Source organism: Myotis brandtii, unplaced genomic scaffold (genome assembly GCF_000412655.1).
Source record: "Myotis brandtii unplaced genomic scaffold, ASM41265v1 scaffold568, whole genome shotgun sequence".
In the NCBI taxonomy this organism is placed as follows: domain Eukaryota; kingdom Metazoa; phylum Chordata; class Mammalia; order Chiroptera; family Vespertilionidae; genus Myotis; species Myotis brandtii.
Genome location: NW_005370122.1, coordinates 997,957 through 1,012,330, shown reverse-complemented (window position 1 = coordinate 1,012,330; position 14,374 = coordinate 997,957). Strand labels below are relative to the sequence as shown.

The following is a 14,374-nucleotide window of genomic DNA, read 5'->3' as shown; positions in this document are numbered from 1 at the left end:
AGAGAGAGAGAGAGAGAGAGAAAGACTATGTAACTTTACATTGGAACCAAGAACCCATGTTGGCTTTGGATAAGCTGTATAATCTTTTTTCTTTTTTTAATTTAATTTATTTATTTTTTGAGCTGTATAATGTTAATTGATTTTATTGGTTGACATCTATCCACTGCCTCTCTGGTGCAAATGCCCATATCCTTTCTGCTCTGTGATACCCAGTTTATTATAGACCAATGTGTGTCTTCAGTTTCCTATCATTTTAGGGCTTTTAGAGTCTCCAGCCCACTCTTAGCCATTTTTATATTCTTCTAAAGCAGTGGTTCTCAACCTTCTGGCCCTTTAAATATCGTTCCTCATGTTGTGACCCAACCATAAAATTATTTTTGTTGCTACTTCATAACTGTAATGTTGCTACTGTTATGAATCGTAATGTAAATATCTGATATGCAGGATGGTCTTAGGCGACCCCTGTGAAAGCGTCGTTCGACCACCAAAGGGGTCGCGACCCACAGGTTGAGAACCGCTGTTAAAGGGAAGAGGCCACTTCTGGATGCTCCTCTACCCACCACATTGAAGGACATGTATCGCAATTTGCAAACTCTAGATATCAGATGCCAAAGTGGCTTTGGGATTTCTCCAGGGGCCTTTCGCTAACCCCTCTTTATGTTTGGATCCCACTAAACCTGTCTAGTTTTCTATCACACATGACCCCTAGAACATGATCCTGTGACATTTAATCCACAAGTTAATTCCCTTAATCCCCTCTGCCAAATATTTTGCTTCCATTAAAGCAAATACTTGGGTTCTTTATCTGCCCAAAGGCAGGAAACTGTTCTCACATTCTCATATAATCTTTTGAGATAAATACACAGGGCATAAATTCTAGGACTGCTTCCTTCAAGGTTGTTTATTGGAATGCCAGGTTTTCACAAATCGATTATTCTATAAGTTAATAAAATATACTCAGAAACTCATTTAACTTCTGTATTCCCAGCTGAGTTAGCCTTCCCTGACTCAAGGAATACCATTAACCAAACAGATGGAATGCCCACGACTGTCAAAAATAACGGGAGAAAGAAAAGCCTTGACTATTATAAAAAATATTGTCTCCTGCCACACCTGTGATAAAGACCTGTGGTTAATTGGATGGCTGGGCTTAGGACAATATTTGTCAGGATATCTGTTTTAGCTTATGTTTAAAGTGCCTTCCTGTGACACGTCTGAGATCGCACTGCTAATTAACAGCAACTCCGGGAACAGAGAAGTACAGTGTTTTTCTGTTGCTGAAAGCTCTAAACTGGAATTGGAGAAATGGAAAGGGTAGCTCAATATCACTGATGCACAAATATGACTGTGTAACTGTGCATTAGAATCAATACAGAGCTCTTGCCAAATATATATAACTCTCCACCAACAAACATGTAGATTCACCAGGCCTGGTTTAGGCTCCGTGCCTCTGTATATAAAAATAATCTCCACAGATAATTTCTATGCTTTAAAAAATAAACAAAGCTGGGAGCATGTGTAATGCGCATCCAATTTGCCTTAAATGTAACCTTTCCTGGGCTTCCTTCCAGCAGCTCTTTCCTGGTTTCTTTCAGCTCCTGAAGACCATCTGGAGGCAGCTAGGGCAGCCGTCAGCTCTGATAGATGCACAACTCAAGGCACTGTTTTTCACACGTTTTAAAAAATATTTTTATTGATTTCAGAGAGGAAGGGAGAGAGAGATAGAAACATCAATGATGAAAAAGAATCATTGATCAGCTGCTTTCTGCATGCCCACTGCCAGGGATTGAGCCCACAACCCGGGGATGTGCCCTGACCGGGAATGGAAACAGTGACCTCCTGATTCATGGGGCAACACTCAACCACTGAGCCACATCCATTGGGCTGTTTTTCACACTTTGTGGGCTTCAGGATCATTTAAGATACTTGTCAAAAAATGCAATTATCAGGTACCACTTCAACATTGCATGAGCTGTTCGATAATGGGTAATTAATAAATGGATGTACGCTAGAATTTGATTCAAAGTCTGCTTTTAATGAGGCTTTGGGCCTATTCAACTCTTACCTATATCAAACATTTGGCTACTTTTGTTGTGTATCTGCCAAAAATAACTTAATAGATGGACATGACCAAATTGATTTAGGTCATAGGGCTTATTTACCCAAGTAAGTTTGAACCTTCCTTTCTTTGGAGGCTGCAAAGTCTGTCTCCTGGTCCTGGCTTTGGAAAATAGTCTTGCAGGGAGTGGGGAATGAACATATCTGTCTGTTGGGGGATTTGGCAGGATGGCATGTAAAATAATTTCCCAAAGTATTTCTGAGCCTGTTCATAGAAATACCGACATTGTTCCAAACCTATAAAAAGAGCGGTGATGCCTATTAAGTGTTGAGTTTGAAGACACTGAATTTGCTGATTGATAAATGCCCGTTTGGAGAGCAGAGAATGCTTGCCAAGCATAGTCTGCCACTGAATAATTTTCATGGAACACAGATGGCAAGAGTGTTTGGACCTTAAAAGCTCTTGTGACTCAGAGGATTTGTTTGCAGTTTAATTACTTTGCAGGTAAACAGGAGACAGATGTATCACACTGGGTACAGCAGCGGGATGAACCTATGTATCAGCCCAAACTATCACTCCTTGGCTCCTTGTATGAATCCCCGGGAATAGAAACAAAAGTCCACAAATCCATGTGCTGAGCTCCATGTCCTGTGCTGCCAGAAAAGGCAGGTGAGAACTGTTAGGGGAAAAACCCCTGTCAGAATAATTATTATTGCAGCCTCTTACGAATAGATTGGCATCCAAATGGGAGGAAAACCAGAGAGAGGGGGGAGAAAAATGATGGGAGAAATAAAGCAGAAGAACTGGAAGATGAAAAATTAAAGGTGATCTTGGCAAGACATTAAGGAGGTCCTCTTTCAGCCAAGCACAGCCTCCCCTCCGGATTTGCTTTGCTCTCTGCTTCAGATCCAGGGAAGCCTAAAAATAGTGAAGTCAGAAAATATAAAAGTGACACCTGAGGAGCACTGAAAGCCACCAAAACAGAACAAAAGCAAAAATACTTCCCCTATGGAAAAATATGGTCCTCTTTGTGACTGGTTTTATTCACTGAAGTGACAGCTCTGTAATTGTCATTTTTACATATTACTCTAACTGTACTCTGAAAACTTTCAATGCTGACACGATGGGATATTTATTGTGGTAGTCCCAGCACAAAGCATAACATTTAAAAATGGTAGGTGTTTAGGTAGTACATCTTTGTTGACTGAATGAACATCGTGAAAATGTTTTTGTTAAAGTGGAAGGATAGTCTGAGGCAGAAGATGAAATATGAATTCTATGGCATATGTAATAACACTCATATTTCTAAAATTCTATCCCTTTGTTACCATATTTATTATTTCCTTCCTCCCGCCCTCCATGATTGTTTTAATCCTTATATGTTTTTATTGATTTTGAGAAGAAGAAGAGAGAGAGAAACATCGATGTGAGAGAGAAACATCAATAGGTTGCCTCCAGTACCCATGCCAACTGGAGATTAAACCCACAACCTAGGTATGTGCCCTGACCAAGAGTTGAACCCACAACCTTTGGCACATGGGATGATACGCCAACCAATTGAACTGCCTGGCCAGGGCCCTAGGGCCCTCCATTATTTCTTTATTTTCTTCCCTTCCCTTCACTTGCCACACTTCTTTCTGCTCCCCCCTTCATTTCCTTCTTTCCTTCCTTCCCCACCTCCCTCCTTCCCTAACTCCCTCCCACCCTCCTTCCTTCCTTCCTTTGGTCCTTCTTTTCTTTCTTTCCTTTACTCCCTCTCTTTCTCCTCTCTCTTTTCTTCTGAAATTGAGAACTGAGGCTGAAAGGGGCTAGATGAAATTTCCAAGGTCACCCTTTAAGTGATGGCAGAGCTGAGACAAGGACAATTTCTTTTGTCACCCAAACCAGGTCTCTTTTGCTACACTCTCCCTAGTTTAGATTTATGTACAATCCAAGACAGGCAAGCTGTCACCGTGACACCGAATGACACTCCTCATTACTCTATGCATTGCTGTGAAATTATTACAGCTCAGGAAATCACTGGCACTTCACACTGCTGTGTCACAAGCATAGGAATTGCTTGACCGTGATGGTCATTAAAAGGACAGACATGAGAGATCGGAAACAGGTTTTGTTAATAAGTGTGTGTTCACAATTACCATATGCATGGATTATCAACACAATAAATATTTCCTAAAATTTCTCTGAATTTCAATCATTATCTTGGGCTTTGCCGCCCTTCAACTGTATCCTCACAACACCCAAATTAAAGTGAAAATATGAAAAATCTGTCAGTTCATAATTGTTTGAGGATACAATTCCATAAGTCTGCATGCAGCTTTTCCAGCCCAACCCATCTGTTATTTTGATATCATGTAGATATATCCACAATTATAATTTTATTTTTTTGTATTGCCAAGTGAATATTTCAGGAGGCAGAAGACTTGAATACCCTTAGGGCTTTGACAGCCTCTCAGTAACCTAGAAATAAGTTCTGTAGTCAGAGTGCTATCCACTAATATTAAAACTAATAATAAATGCCTTACACTACTTCCCAGAGGATAATGAATGCAAATTAAATGACATTCGATGCATAGAGGAAGTTTTCCAAGGGTCAGTAAAAAGCACTATTCATTTTATTTTTAAAGTAGAGTGAGATGGTAATATTTGCTGAGGGAATAGGAAGCTCTAGGAGGAACTGACCAACTTTATTTCCCCTCATGTATATTCTGACTCTTCCCTAGAATTAATGAGCCCTGACTCTGCTCAGAAATAATGAATAATCACATCTGAAGTTCTACTAAAATTTTGCTCTTTCGTTGGCTTTTTTCCTCTTGCATTTATATCTTTCATTTAAATTCATTTTCTTATATAAACTTAGCTTGTTAGAAATTGTGCTGTAGGGAGTCTGTTTAATTTTTTTATTATTTTACCTTTAGCAATGATTATTACTTGATGCAATTTAAAGGATTGGAAGGGAAGACCTGTAGGCTCGGAAGGTAATTTGGAGGCCACTAGTTTGTGAATCAGTTAAGTCCTTGGTAAGTGATAATCAAGAAAGCCAGAGCTGTAAACAAGAAACATACAACTGTTTTGTTGTTGTTTTGACCTAGAACTATGCGCTAGTTTTATTGGCTTTTCTAAAACATGATAAATGAGGTTAATATATTCTAAGTACTGGAACTTTAGAACAAAAGTTACATCTAAATGAAAATATCTGGCCAATGTTCCTTTGTCTTTTTTCTCCCATCTGAAAGGAAGTGATAAAAATGCAAAAATGACCAAAAAAAGAGAAATCAAAAAGAGTAGTAAAGTAGTTGCAGACAATTTATTCATATAATATGCCTTAGAAATTATTCTTATTACTTGTAATAAAGAGAACATAGCAAAGTTGAATCTTAAGTATTGGAAGAGATACAATTCTACAAGTCATTGTGAACCATGGGAAAGTTGAATGAGATGTTAGTGAAGGGTGGGTGGAACCAGCTTGTAGGATTTTTCTGGGTTGTTTTTTTTTTTTTTTGGGGGGGGGGGTTCAACATGAAGTTATCCTGGGGGGGGCTAATGTGACATAAATCTCTACATCTGACTGGGTTTGGAAAATTACCTCTGAGCATACATGGAGGTTTCCTTTGAATAAACAGATGTGGGGCTTGTTAATACATTTTTATCAATGCTTTCCTAATAGGCATCCAGGATGGCTTCAGAGGTAGAACTATAATCCATGCGGAAAATACTAGAAACTCATTTCTCTTTGAACGGTATACTTGTCAGATTTAAATCAACTTTAAGTTAAACATTCTTCCTCCCTAAAAGTCTAAGAACTTCTGAAAATGTTTTATATGTGAGGTCATATTGTGTTATTAAATGCTTTATCACTTGTGAAGTTTTTGGTGTCCTATGATATTTAGCAATAAAATACATGTTAACTCACTAAATCACCTTCTGGTTTTGTTTTGCTTTTTGTTTGTTTGTGTGTGGCTTTTATCTATTGACTAAAAAGACATTGTTAGGCCACCTTGATAATCTCTCTTAGTTTTTTCATTTGGTAAATTGGGGTAGGGAAGTGGTATTTGGATTCCTTATTGATACAGTTGTGAGAATTTCATTATAAACCGTGACAAGCACATAGTAAGCATTCACAAAAGGTTAGCTATTATAATAATTATTCAGTATATAAAACTCATTTCCCTTTTCTCAGTGCCTTGATCTTTATCATAAAACATGGAGATTTAAGAGTGATGTCAGAGATGGCAGAATACAAACCCCCACCTCGTTCCCCACAGAGACACTGACTTACCAACAATACAGGGGTGGGCAAATAGGTTTACAGTTGTAGGTACTGGAAACACAGTTAATAAAGCTATTGTAATAATCATAATCTGAATGTCTTTTTCCATATGTACAACTGTACCCTACCTTTGCCGACCCCTGTACATGGTCCATAAAGGCTTTATAGGTACTCCAGAAACCAGTTAAGATGACTCAGTACCCCAGGAAAAGGCAAAGCTAAGAATAGTCACATTGAAATTGATAAGAAAAGTTGTTGCATTTCACCCACGATAGCCCTGCCCCTAAGCCAGCACAGCTTGGTGTGATTGAAAGAAAATGCTCATTCTCTGTTGGGAGGAAAGGGGAAGAGTGGAACATATAACCAATGTTCCAGTTTCTCAGTAGGCTTCCTCAGGGACTGGATTTTGTCACATCTGACTCAGAGTGCTTGTGGAGAACCAGCTTACTTTTAAAGCCTGGGGGCTGCTGAGAACAAAGAGCTTGGTGGCATGTTGTAGCACCAAAAAAAACTAGATAACTGAAACAGACACCAGATGGAAGAAGAGATTACAAACTCCTGAAAAAGAAACTGGAAAATCCGTATAGTTAGGAAATAACATGCACAGAGAAAACACACCCTCAGAAAATGTTTGAGAGGCTCTTAGAATCTCTATCCAGGTTGACTGGAGAAGGTCTTCTGAAAAAAGCCAGTCCATAAATATTGGAAGCAAGAAATAACAAGGTATATAAAGACACAGGGAAATATGACTCAATCAAAGAAACAAAATTACTCTCCAGAAATTGACCTTGAAGTAGACATCTATGAATTAGTTGACAAAGAATTCAAAATAATTATCTTATGGAAGCTCAATGAGCTTCTATAAAAAACAAATAAACAAACAAAAAAGCCCACAGAAAATAACATGCATTGGTGAGGATGTAGAGAAATCAGAAGACTTGTATACTGTTGATGGGAGAGTAAAATGGTGCAGCTGCTATGGAAAATAGGATGCAGGTTCCTCAAAATATTCAAAACAAAATTACCATATGATCTAGGAATGCTACTTCTAAGAATATAGCCAAAAGAATGGAAAATAGGATCTCCAAGAGATATTTTCATACCCATGTTCACTGCAGCATTATTATCAACTAGAGGCCCAGTGCACAAATTGTTGATTTGTTGATGATAGCCATTCTGACAGGTATGAGGTGTATCTCTCTGATTAGTGACTTTGAGCATTTTATCATGTGTCTCTTGGCGATCTGTACGTTCTCTTTGGAGAAGTATCTATTTACGGTCTTTGCCCATTTTTTTTAATGGGATTGTAGACACCACCAGCTTCTTTCAATATGTTTTTCTTTGCCTTCACTTTTGTGCAGTTTAGATGTGATATGGGTAGGTGTGGGTTTTTGGTTGTTGTTTTCTTTTTTTGTGTGGATGAAAGGGTCCACATGCTAACCTGACAAGCTCAGGGGAGGCCTGCATGGCAGTCTTGCAAACTCAGAAACCTAAAGTAACCACAAAGGATGGTCTGAAATTAAACTTTAACTAAAAGTTATGTCTTTTAGTTACGTCTTAGGCCAGTATCTTCATCTTTACCTTAAATGAGCCTGTCTGTCTTTTTGTATCTATGATAACATATCCTTGAAATGTCTAAGTAACTTGTAACTTCCCTTTTTCCATTTCTGAACCCATCGGGGAACAACCTAATGTGCCTGTGTGCCAGGACAGATACCACAAATTCCTTTATTGTTAAAATGTTAATTGTTGACTGTTGGCTATCCTGCACCCACCTAAGTATGTGTCTATCATTTTATTTTTTATCCAATCCCAGAGGTTTCCCCACTTTGCTTTCTCCTGCCTCTCTAATCTATCACCAATAGATTTCATGTAACCCACCTATGTCCCCTCCTTTGACTGTAATGTATAAAAATAGATGAAAAAACCTCCATTCTCTGGAGCATTATCCCAATCCATTGAGATACTGCTTCCCGGCAATTGTGGACAGTTTGGCTCAAATAAACTCACAAAAGTTCTTTACAGGTTTGAGTGTTTTTACATTAATAGTTTCATTTTTTGGTATCTATTGTGATTGTTGCTCTATAGGTAAGGTATAGAGCAACAATACCTTCAAAATTCCCAAATCTGTGGTTTGGTGTCTGTCAATAATTTTGAGAAGTTCTAGGCCATGAATATATTGAATATATCTTTTGTTCTGATATTCCAATTACATATAATTTACGCCTTTTTATATTGTACCCCTATTCTTGGATGTTCTATTCTGCTTATTTGTTATTTTTATCTTTCCATTTAAGTTTGAGAAGTATCCATTACCTACTGATAAGCCATTGAAGGTTTTCTTCATTTCTGATACTGTATTTTTTTATTTCAAGCATATACTTTTGATTGTTAGCATTTCTACCACTTTGCTTACTCTATCCACCTACATCATTCTTTCATATTGTCACTTTCCCCACTAGGTCTTTTAAAATATTAATCATAGATGTTTCAATTTCCCTCCTAATAATTCTAACACCTGTGTCCTATCTTCATCTGGTTCTGATGCTTGTTTTGTTTCATCAGACTGTTTTCCCTTGCCTTTTGGCATGCCTTTTAATTTGTGTTGAAAGCTGGATATGTTGTATCAGGTAATAGGAACTGAGGTAAACAGTGTGAATATTTATGTTAACATTGCTAAGGGTTTGCATGTGTTTAATGTTTTGCATAGCTATAAATGCCAGAGATTTCAAACTCCTCTAGTGTCCTGTGAGACAGGAAGACTAGAAGAAGCTGGAATGGAAGGAATTCCCTTCTCCCAGCTGTGATAATGCCCAGGAAAAGTCAATTTCCTACAGAATTTTGTTATGGAGAAGACTCAGAACATATTTCACAATAGTTACTCTTCTCTTTTCCTTACCAGAGCAATGAAGGGCTCTTACTTGGATTTCATTATGAGAGCCTAGCAAGGTTCCCAGAAATAAAGCCCACAAAAGTGAAGAGGCCTTCCTAAGGCTGTGGCCCTCTAAAAATTTCTCACTCTCATGCTAATCTATATCCAGTCTCCATTTGTTCATCAAAGTTACTCTTTATATGTTCACACCAGTTTATGGTGCCATCAACATCTTCTCCAGGTGAACAGATCTTAGGGAAAAGGAAAATGTGTGGGGAGGGGGGGTTGCAACCTACTTCAGTATCTGGTTAAAACTAGTCTTACTTCCCCACTCTGACTGACTTGGGCGGATCTGCAGAGCATGCCCCCAAGGCCCCACCAAAACTGACTTGGATGGAGCTGCAGGGACCCTCAGGGGCCCGCCACAGGAGGAGATATATAGGTCAGAGCCTCCCCAGGAGTTCAATTCAGGCTTTGGATCCGGAATCCCCTGGACTAGCAGAACTTCGAAATAAAGGTTAAACTTCCCTCCCTCAGAGTGCTGGCTGATTGTTCTCCAGTGCATTCTGCCACAACCTTAGCTGTGTCTCTCTGGATGTGCTTGTCTCTTCAGATGGGGTAGCAATTTGCCCTTTGAACTTAGTTCTCTGATGGGTCTGAGAAAAGTCATTAATTTTCAGTTTTTTAATTGTATTCTTTCAAGGATGGGAGCAATGACTTCCAAGCTCTTTATGTGCTTAAGCTAAAACTAGAAGTACGTTTTCTATGTATAGCTTAAGCTACTATATACACAAAGTTTAAATATAACATTCATTCTAATTTATTCACAAAATTAATACTCAAAGTTAAAATATTTTTAGGAAGAAAGTTTTATGTCTAATAAGAATATACATGGCAGAGCTGAAATAAAACTAAGTTTGCACTAAATTTATGTCAGTGTAATTATATCTGGGTGAATTTGGTTCCCAACAAACAGTTATATACCCCAGACCATGTATGAAAGGTGTCACTGTACTCCACCAATACAGAGATGCACCAAAGTAAAACCACAAATCTCAAACCACAAAACTCAGGGAGCTGACCTTCATTTGGAGACAGACTAGTGAATAAAGAATATGACATATGTCATAAAGAAATATGAGTATGGTGTTACTGAAAGAATGAGGTGATCCTTACTATGAAAGTGCAATTTCAGAGTTAGTTTTCCATATATTTATTTATATTTTTGTTCTAAGCTCTTTGAAATGCACTTAGTAATGGAGTTTGTTCCCTGGAGACCATGTGACTTTGGAGGATGCCAGGTACATGTGTTATGAAGAGATCTGCACATAAATTGCATTAGCATCAGTGTTAATCCCCATTTCCCTCATCAGCTTACTGAAAACCATCTCTAATATTGACATTTCTCTATCTTATCTTCTTTCAAAGCACTTCATGGTCCAGTTTTGACAGGAATGCACATATTTCATTCTCAAAAAAAGTACACAGAGTTGAGCTATCACAACCTTAAATTGTAAACAAAACAAAACAAAATAAAAGCAGTATAAATGCATCCCTGAACAACAGAATGTGATAGTCTCAGAAAGCAGAGATAGGCACTCTACAAAGAAAAATAGAATCACATGACTGGCACCAAGTCATGGATTGCCTAGCAACATTCTGTGATTAGCATTGATTAAATCAGCAGGCCCAGCGATGCCAAGGCATAAGGAAATCTCTGTACTCTTCTTTAAAAGATTTATTACTTTTTTTTGGCTTTCAAAATTTGTACTCAATTATTTTCTTTTGCTTTTATATTGTTTTCCTGATCTTTATATGGATTGATATGTGAACCTCCTTTGCATTTTGACAATACATATAGACCACTTGCTTACAGAAAAAAATGTTACAACTCTGAGCTATCTATTGGGACATTTAATAAAACTCATTTTTCCTATGCCTCTATTATTTTAATTTTCCTCTTCTCACACCTTCACCTCACAGACAATAGGAGCCTCACTTACCAACCCCACCAGGGATATTGATTTTTCCTGATAACTTATAGTAATGTCTCTTAGTTTTTATACTTTCTAAAAGGCTGAGAAAGACTACAGCTTAAAAGAAAATATGGAAGCACTTCCATAATTTAAAGTGGACTTACAACATCTTATATTTATTCTTTAGGGTGCCACTATTTGTTATTTTTTGCTAGGCCAAAGAAATGGGACAGGGAGCTATGTGCTCAAGTGGATGACTTATCAGGGTCATCTTCAGGGATAGCAGAGGGTTTGTGACTGTTCATGCTGAAGTCTGCTGCTAAATAAGCCATATCCCTCTCCTGCTCTCTCTTCTTACTGCCCTGTCATGAAGGCTGTGGAACATTTTAAAGGACCAAAGGTTCTTATAATTCCCAGCACAGTGTATTCCTCGACCCATATGTTCGCAATCTTAAATGGTCTTTAAAATGTCTCTGTGCTTCTGGCTTCCCTTTTATAAATGCTATAACATGAAATGTGAATGACTCCCAAGGCAGGCCCTTGGCCTGGCCTTGCAAGCACTGGCGAGTCAACTAGTGTAGTTGCAGCAGGGCCTGATGCTGGCAATTGTGATTCAGTGTTCAAAGCTGTCACACCTAAGCTCGGTCTCTCCATCCATAAACACGCTAGACACAGTGACACAGTAAAAGACTAGAAAATAAATCTTTACTTGTCAGTTGCAGAGAGGCATATTTATCTCTTCCTTTATTAAAGGAACATGCTTAGTAGCCATGAAAATGAAACCTTAAATTTCTAGTTCTTTATGCTTTGTCACATAGCCCATGTATAAGATGAGTTTAGCATGTGATTTGTCTCTCACTGAGAAGCATGTCTCACAGACAAAAACAGAGCAGCCTGGCAGAAGCTCTCCACTGTGCCAAGTGTTGTTAGGAACAGGCCCAGCTCTGCAGTGGACTCACTCCTGTTCTGTGGAGATGAGAGTTGCCAATTTCTGTGTCTACATATGCTCCCTAGATCCATCAAGGCATATATGAGATAGATTTGAAGGGCGCTTGGGAACCAACATTAGCCTAAAGCCTCAGAATATGCTATCTCTACCTGAGTGATTTTGTTAGTAAAAAGTTTTGGGGAGAGAGAGCACATGTAAAAAGCAGAAGCTGAACCTACCAAATGCTCACTGGTTGTTTTAATATATCCATGTGAGAATAAACTAATGAATTTATGGATTATTGGTATACATACTGCCTGAAAATCCCTTGAGTCTTTTGGAGGCCATAAAAATAAGAGTGCCAAATGATCCACTTATTTCTTCCATTTAGCATTCATGGATCGTCCAAAACACAATGTCCAATGCCCTAGATAACACAAATAGAAATATTAAACACAACTTCTTGGACCATAGTGCTAGGCATCACAGGCCGGACTGCCAAGGTGCAGAAGCAGCTGGTCGGCTGCCTTCGGGGCTATGGCTGCCACAGCGCTGGGAGCTACTGAAAGGATTTTAGAGACAGGAGAGGCAGTTTAGGGAAGGGGGGTCCATGGAAGCGGAATGAGTATGTGATGGGCAGAGACAGCTCCAAGCCGCCAGATTGTTTACAAGAATGTTACAAGATAAGGGGGAGAAGAAGAGGAGGGCACCAGCATTTATAATCCCATAAACAAAGAGACTCAGAGGTCTATATTTTTTTCCGAGAGAGAGGGGGGGGGTCCCGATTTAGGGACCCCTCCCCAGGGGGAGCTTGTATATGTTTGCAATAAACTTTCACATTTTTGTTTAAAATCTTTTACTACGCAAATTTTATTCTTTAAACTTTGTAGGACAAGAACCCACAATGAGGAAAGTCCACTTGCCATTCCGTATATCACTACTGTGCAAGCTTTGCACTCGCACTGCTGGCTTCTGGGACCTTGGCAGACACAGATTAGAGACACCTACCAGCAAGCTTCCTTGTTGTCTTTTTGGAAACTCATTTCCATTAGAGCAGAACCTCTTCAAAAGGAGAAGAAGGTAGATCCAAACAAAGACCAAGCTGCTATGGGCCATTTGAAAAAGAGGAACAGATGACTAGAAAAGGCTGGCCAGGACCTAATTCCCACTGAAGATCTTATTATACCTGGAGGTTCTTGGACAAAGTGAGACATCAACCTTAGGTAGAGCTCTCCTTTGAGGAGGCTGAGTGGAAAGCTTTGCTTCTAAAGAAGTGGTCCCTGTACAAGCAGGGAGAGAATAAGATGGAGAGGAAAGCCATCAAGTCCATGCTTGAGGCACAGCAAGAAGTTCTGCACAAACTGCAACTCCTGTCCCAGGAGCTCTAAGTGGAAGCCATCAAGCAGGACTCCAGTCTGCTCCCCTTTGAGAGAGAAGGACCAGATTACACACACTGCTCTCCAACTACTAGCCCCCTGAAGGCCAGTATCATGACATCATCAAGGTGTACACACAAGTGGGGTCCAAGAGGTAGAGCCACAGGCAGCTGTCTGAACCTGCTGCTCTTGACAGCCAGAACGACCAGGGCTCAAGGCTGCTTGTCACAGAATTAGGCATGCTGAGAATAAATGTAAGTTTAATCAAGAAAAAAAAAGCCACTTCTATAACATATGCTTAAGAAATACATAGTCAACTAGGAACTGGTATATGTTTGTCATAGCAAGTTATAGATTCCAGTTTCATATGCAAGTTAATGCCCTGGGATTATTTTATTTCAAGTGCTTTTATTCATATAAAATTACATATTTGGCTCTTCCTCACCTCATTCCCCAATCTTAAGCTTATGTTATTTAAATCTGAAGAAAAAAATAAAAATAAGTAGAGACATTATGTTTGGTAAGCACTGTGTTAGAAACATAGACATCAGGAGAACTTGAGGCTTCGTCTTTTCCCACAGTGAGCTACAAATGGAGCATGTAGGCAATTCCACATATATCAAATTCAGACTATTTATCTAAAACACTCAGTGAATAGAGGCTATGGTATTTTTTTGGCTTGAATTCTTCATACTATTTCCTCCACTTTCCAGCTGGCTTTTCATAAATAGAACCAATCCAAATTTCTGAAAGAAATTTCTTTGCCCCAAAGTATATCCTCCATGATCACTGCTTCCATTGTGACTGTTGTAATACATAAGGGCTAGAATGGCTGATTGGGGCCATATTGTTAAAAACAGGTTGGCAAAGGGAGATATACATGGTGGAAGAGT

At 38.9% G+C, this 14,374-nt stretch overlaps 1 pseudogene; it reads left to right on the top strand.

Moving 5' to 3' along the window:
• LOC102250363 overlaps positions 1-13,639 on the top strand; it is a 38,577-nt pseudogene extending 24,938 nt beyond the window's left edge.
• The last annotated feature ends 735 nt before the right edge of the window (positions 13,640-14,374 follow it).